At 42.1% G+C, this 7,029-nt stretch overlaps 1 long non-coding RNA gene across 1 annotated transcript; it reads left to right on the top strand.

The window, feature by feature from the left end:
• Positions 1 to 901: 901 nt before the first annotated feature.
• Positions 902 to 6,602, top strand: LOC115030401 (uncharacterized). Its single transcript, XR_003836008.1, has 6 exons — positions 902 to 1,150; positions 1,451 to 1,560; positions 1,905 to 1,991; positions 3,923 to 4,140; positions 6,035 to 6,185; positions 6,430 to 6,602. It is a non-coding gene; the product is annotated as an uncharacterized LOC115030401 (long non-coding RNA).
• The last annotated feature ends 427 nt before the right edge of the window (positions 6,603 to 7,029 follow it).

Below are 7,029 nucleotides of genomic sequence, written 5' to 3'. Positions count from 1 at the left end.
GAGACAACGGATGTCTCGGCTACAGATGTGGCAAGACTCCATTTGTCCTCACCATTTGATGATATTACGTGGCGGAAAATCAGGGCCATTACTTTCTATCTGGGGGAAGTTCCCATATGGAGCTGAGAGAACTTCAGAGAAAGCCTTTATTTGCGCTTTTGACTCCCAGTTTCAAAGCTAAAGCTGTGTGTTTAAGGCTATGATCTTCTTAGCCTCAACTAAGTAAGTAAAATAAACACTATTTAAAGGAGTTGTACAGTACTTGAATTTTAGGCACAGAGCTTTCTTCTGCTATGCAATCTATTATTTCTGTTTCAAGAAACCCAACTATTAACATAGGAAAGAATGGTTTGTGTTTGTATTCACCTAGAGAATTTGCTCTTCCCAGTCCCACACTAGATACCGCTTGCTACATAACCATTCACCACGGAACTTAGTTGCCTATACCACAAGAGCACTGGGATGTCTAAAACTAAAAGCCCGAGTGATCTAAGTGCCGACAGGAAATCTTGCACACTGTTCCAACTGGCACTTCCAACATTCTTCCCAAACCTCGTCTTTGTCATATTCACTAGATGAGCGTGTGTGTCTATTCTTTATGTCACTATAGGCAAAGTCCTCTTTCTATCGATTCTGAGGAAGTCTTACCCTACTTTCTCTTAAAATTTTAACTAGTATACTCACAGGTCATTAAGTTCCAACTAAGCACTTCTTCAAGGTCCTTCCAAAATCTGCCCTTCCCGAGTTCCAAAGATAGAGCGATCTATTTTAGGCTGCCACTTCTGGATACCCAAACCAGTCCCAGTTGTTCACTGGTGCGTAATAGATTAGACAAACGCAGTGGCTTAAAATGACAGTAATAACTTATTAGTACTTCAGAATCTTTGACTTAGGCAGGAAACACTCATCTCTGTTGCAAGTGACATTAGCCAAGGCAGCTTGTCGGGCATGAGGGAGGGAGTGGGCCCAATTCCCACATGACCCATTTGCATGTTGGGGCTGGCTATTTGCTTAGAGTTTACCCTGGGTTAGGGGTCAAGGCCAATATCCCCCTAAGAAGACCTCCATGTGCCCTGATTTCCTCATTATATGGTGACTGGAGCCATCCTACCCAGTGAGGACCTCAGCCTTTTCGAATCAGCTCAGTAAGGTAAGATAAAATGGGCATTGTTCAAAGTCAACACAATAGAAACAGGCTTACTCAGTGGGGTCTTGCCTGTTGGAAAGGTGTATTCATTGTGGAATTGCTTCCCACACCTGTTAGGACAGAGTTGATGCATTGCTGGCTTCCATAACAGGAAAGAAATGGTCTGCCATTTTCTCTGTCACATTAAGGATGCAGCTGCAACTGTGTGAATGGCTACAAAGTTCAAGAAAGCTCAAACTGACATCTTTTTTCAAGTGGGGCCCCAAACTCTCCCACTTCCTACCCCAGGGCATCTCTCTCTAGGCCTAGGATGTCTGTAGGAGCTTCCATGACCACATGCAGTCACTGAAGAGGGCCAAGAGAGTGAATGATCATAGGTTACTTACAACCAACAGGGGAAGAAGCTGACAGAGGTGAGACAAGCAACTCTACTTACTACCTTACCCAGAAGGCCCTGGGGGATCAAGTGCCCATCTCCGCACAGCTAACCATCACACTAGCATACGTGCTTTGGGGTTTCCCTCTTCTGGTGGTTTTGTTGTTTTCTCTGTGTAACCCTGGTTGTCCTGGAACTTGCTCTACAGACCAGGCTGGCTTTGAACTCACAGAGATTCACCAGCCTCTGCCTCTGGAGTGTGGGATTAAAGGTGTGCGCTACCACGCCTGTTTTTTTGTTGTTGTTGTTTTTTTGTTTTGTTTTTTGTTTTTCTCTTCTGGTGGTTTTATTCTCTCCTGTTTCTCACTCTTAATCCCCAAGGTCATTTCTCAAATTAACCAGCACGCCAGCTTCTGTCTCAGACCTCTCTCGGGAGACCCCCTGAATAACACGTTGCTTCAGGAACAGGTGGATCACCGAATTTATGTTTGAGGGTACCAAATCCCAACTCTAAAAATATGTGGGCAAAGCAAGCTCTATGCTGTTCTTGTTGTTTTGTTGTTGTTGTTTGCATTTTTAACTAATATAGGCATGCTAAGAGGAGAGGGAGGCAGAAGCAAAATCTGGAAGTATGGAAAAGGACCAATTAGTTCAGGGTTCCAAATAGTAATTGGCATGTCTGTGGAACAAATCCAACCTGCCTTGCTGGTGACTGGCTGCTGTGAATATCCACTAGTACAGAGGAAGGGACATCTGGTAAGACAGGATCCCTTGGGAGTCTGAATTGAGATGTATACAAATTTCCCTGTCACTAATAGTGGCAAATCTAAGCTAGAGAAGCTGAAGAAGCTATAGATGAATTCTGTCTAACTTTTCGGAACCTATTCACATTTGTCCTTCTGCCAAATCTAATTCAGACTTTTGTGCCTGGCATGTCCCTTCCTGCCTGAACCCATTTTTGAAATGGCTCAATGCTGTTAATGATTGATTACTATTGATTACTATCTGAGAGCCATGTACTTCTCTAATTGCTTTATGCCACATTAGAAGCCATATGAGTCACAACAGTTTAGTCTCCAAGTGCTGAAAGACATAGTTCTAAGCTTTGAAAGTTTAAGATGCTAAGCCTGGTATAGTAAGTAGCACAAGCCCTTAATCCCAGCACTTGGGAGGCAGAGACAGGCTGATCTCAAATTCAAAGCCAGCTTGATATACACATCAAGTTCCGTGCCAGCCAGGGTTACATGGTAAGACCCTGTCTCAGATAGATAGATAGATAGATAGATAGATAGATAGATAGATAGATAGATCTAGAATGCTATTGAATTCTCATTGGTTGGGTCTTTAAAGTTTTTATTTAAAAAAAAAGTTTAAGATGATGTTGCATTCACATGTGATCCAATTGGCAAACACATTCGTAGTGACTTGAAGTAATGTTAAATCTCAGACATAAACCCCTAAACATGCATACCATGCACACATCAGTAGATACTCATATCATAAACACCACAGCAGATATTGCATTGCTCTAAGTAAAGTATACAAAAATATCCAATTCTATTGGAGTTTGGAGTAAACACTCACACGCATTCTTCACAGATGACAGAGGGACTCATGCTTCATACTTGTGGTAGTTTATATGAGCTCAGCCCAGGAAGTAGAATTGTTGGGAGGTGTGGCCTTGTTGGAGTAGGTGTGTCACTGTGGGCATGGGCTTTAAGACCCTCATCCTAGCTGCCTGGAAGCCAGTATTCTGCTAGTAACCTTCAGATGAAGATGTAGAACTCTCAGCTCCTCCTGCACCAGGCCTGCCTGGATGCTGCCATGTTTCCCCCTTGATGATACTGAACTGAACCTCTGAACCATAAGCCAGCCCCAATGAAATGTTGTCCTTTATAAGACTTGCCTTGGTCATGATGTCTGTTTACAGCAGTAAAACCCTAACTAAGACAATACTTCCCGGGTCTGGTTTTAAGGGTACATTGATATTCTCCCCTTTTCTGGTACTTGCTGTGGTACAAAACAAGGCCTTTCCTGTTTATTTGATAGCCAGTTCCTCATTGGTTGAGTTACGTCTGCCAAGAGCTCAGGAGAGAATTCTGGTACACAATATCTCCTCATCCTTTCCTGAGTGGAAAGGGAAGACGAATGTCATTCCAGAGTGGCTTCCATGCACTTCTCTGACATAACCCACTGTCTCCTCTCTGTCATTTGTGAAGCAAAATTAACCCTCAGTAGTGCAGAATTGATCCACACACCCAGAAGGATAACAAGACTGAGCACTTGATGGTATGCCCAGACCTGAAGGCTGTGCACAGTTCTGATTGCTTTTCTGTTGTTCACAAGTTGATTTAATACTCCTTCAAAGTGTCCTTTTCTCCTGTGCCCATTTTCCATAGGAGAGAACTGAGGAAGACAGAGGTTAAGAGACTTGGCCTAAGATTTGAAGCTTGGGAACCTCAGCAGACTGGTTTCAAAGCCTGAGTGTGTTTTGTTTTTGTTGTAATTTTAATTTCCTTCACAAAAAAGCATCCGACATGGAAGTCAATTTGAAAGGACTCCCACTAACAAAAACAGGAAAAAAAATCTATCATCGAAGAAATTACATCACAGCCAGGTATGGTGTGTGCAGCTCAGACCTGTAATCCTAACACTCAAGAAGCTGAGGCAGGAGAATTGTCAAGTGCAAAACCAGCCTGAGTTATAGGACATGGCAAATTCCAGGCTTCTGCATCAAAGCCAATGATAGTAAAGCATTATAAATCCCTGAATGGAGCTGAGTTCTATCATCCCATTTGAGAAGAAGGGAAAAGAGGGAGGGAGGGAGGGAGGGAGGGAGGGAGGGAGGGAGGGAGGGAGGATTGGTTAATGATTTGTTGTGTGGGACTGTTCTTTGTTACGTTAGACAGCTGATCAAATGTAAAGGAATGAGAGGGGCAGGAAAGCTGTTGTTTGCTAACTACCACAGCAGTAATCGTTAGAGGTAAAAGTTCATAAAAGTACTGGGCAAAAGTTTGAGGAATGGCAATGTATTTCCACACACGATGGTATCCTGCCAAGATACTTTCTCATTACAAAAAGAAAGTTGTACATCTACACCAGAGAAACTGGCAACTAGCACCTTAATCAAAAGCTGGAGATTAACATCCGCAGTAATGGACAGAGGAGGTTATGTGCCTCCTGCTTTAATTTGCTGCACTTTCTGCTGTTTTCTTGCTAAAATTTCATAGCTTGAATCTAATCACAAGGAAACTCTAGACAACCCCAAAAGAAGGGACATAATATAAGTTGCCTGTAATCTTAAAAAACATGTATCACTGTTATGAATAAACAGTGACTCCTCTTCCTCCTCCTCCTCCTCCTCTTCCTCCACCTCCCTTTCCTCCTCCTCTTCTTCCTTCTTCCTCCTCTTCCTCTTTCTCCTCTTCCTCTTCCTCCTCCTCCTTCTTCTTCTTCTTCCTGCTAAAAAAGCATTGCTGAGATCAAGTGGCAAACCCTAAGCAAGCTAATAGATGAAATAATAGCATTTTCTCAATGCAAATTTCCCAACTTTGATGGTAAATTATGCTGTGGTTTTGTAGGAGAATGTTCTATTCAGGAAACTCACTGAAGCATTTAGGAGCAAAGGAATATTGACTTTTTAATTTATTTTTAGTCCATTTAGAAAAAAGTTGTACATACACAGAGAAATTATAAGTATGTATGTATGTATGTGTATATGTATGTATGTATACAGAAAGAGAAAATACAAAAGCAAATTTACAACTTTTAATATTTGGGAGGTCTGGACAAGGTGGATATGTATATATCCTTAGTATAATTCTTTTAATTTTTCTGTAATATTAAATTGTGTGAAATAATCTTTTATATATCTGAAAAGAAGAAGGTATCAGCATAAAAGTTCAGAGCCTCTGCACCTGGGATTCCTTCTGGCCAAGTGGTCAAAAATCTAATTCAGATTGACCAGACAAAAAACACACACACAAAAATATTATTGGTCCATGTTCTCTGAGGGTAGAGATGACCTAAGACATAGCTAGGTCTAGCTCAGTGCCATTCTGTCTTGATTCTTTTCCTCTTATTCCATCCCCCACTGGGTTGGCTTCATTCTCTGTGCCTATCTGTAGGTGCCTGGAAGTTCTAGGCTCAGTATTCTCCTGGGTTTAGATCTAGTTGGAAACACAGAGACCCCTCTCCCTAGTGCAGCAGAGGTCTTACTTCTCTGGTGCGTTACATCAGCTTCCACACACGGGCCTTCTGAGACATTTGATGCTCAGCACTTTTGGTTTAGCTAAGCTGAATGAAAAGCTCCCTTCTGGAGCCAAAGTCAGCCAGATACTCACATAGGTAGAAGTGACTCACGTATGGAAACTAGAGGTACCCACACCAGATTCTGGGAATACAAACACGAGACACCCATAGATTCTAAACTATTGAGAACAGTGTAACTTGTCCCTCTAAACTCATGGCTTAAAACAACTATCTTCTCTTTGTGCACAACTCTGATTTAGGCAAGATTCAGCAGGAGCAGTTCACCATTGCTCCACATGGTGGCAGCTGAGTGGCTTGATCACAAGGACTCCTGGGTTCATTTCCAAGATGGCTCCTTCCCAGGAAGGACAAATGGATGCTGAACCATCAGCTGAGGATTCTTCTCCACGGGTATCTCTGGGGCTCCCTCAAAGAGACAAAACAGGATTCCAAGAGACAGAAAGGGATGATGTCACACACCTGAGATGTAAGGGGTTAAATCCCATATCCTGAGGAGGAAAGCCCCAAATAGACTCAAAGGGGCAATGAAATGACTTTGCCTCTCCAGGTAGAATGACAAAGAATGTCCATCTGTCTTTAATCCATTCTCTCTTTTCTGTTGTTCATTTCTCTCTTGTTCTATTGTTTTTAACAGGTTGAATCCAGATGTGCATTTCTTTACCAGAAGTGGTAGCAAGACAGGTGCAAGCCTGTGAAAATGGCATTTAGTGCTAGGAAGTGGTTCAGAGATGATGTCTTCTGTAGGGACAGAAGTTATTCATAACTGGTGCAACCATATGAAAATTTTGTGACACAAATTTTCCATTAGAAGCTAAAAATTTGGCATTTTGTATTAAACCTAAGTTATTGACTATTCTTTTAAAATAACTTTTCTTCATTTTTTAATTTTATATGTGGTAGGAATTCAAATGTTACAGCGCGTGTATGGAGGTCTCAGGCCATCACATGACAGCCAGATCACTCCTTCCACTTTGTGGGACCCAGGAATTGAACTCAGGTTGTTAGGCTTGGCAGTAGGTGGCTTTACCCTCTGAGTCATCTTGCTGGAGCTGGCTAATCTTTTAAAAATCAGTGTGAGACCAAACAAAGCACCCTGAGGCAAACTCAGGTACTGGACCACCAATCTATGACTGGAGGTATTTGCTGTCACTACTTAAAAAGGAGATTCATAAAGTCATTGTAATTTCCTAAGGTAATCTCTCAGAAGATGATTAGGTTAAGAAACCCACGAGGT

Source organism: Mus caroli, unplaced genomic scaffold, assembly GCF_978045245.1.
Source record: "Mus caroli unplaced genomic scaffold, Mus_caroli_1 scaffold_2, whole genome shotgun sequence".
In the NCBI taxonomy this organism is placed as follows: Eukaryota; Metazoa; Chordata; class Mammalia; order Rodentia; family Muridae; genus Mus; species Mus caroli.
The sequence above is the reverse complement of the archived record's forward strand: the minus strand, read 5'-3'. Positions and strand labels throughout refer to the sequence as shown.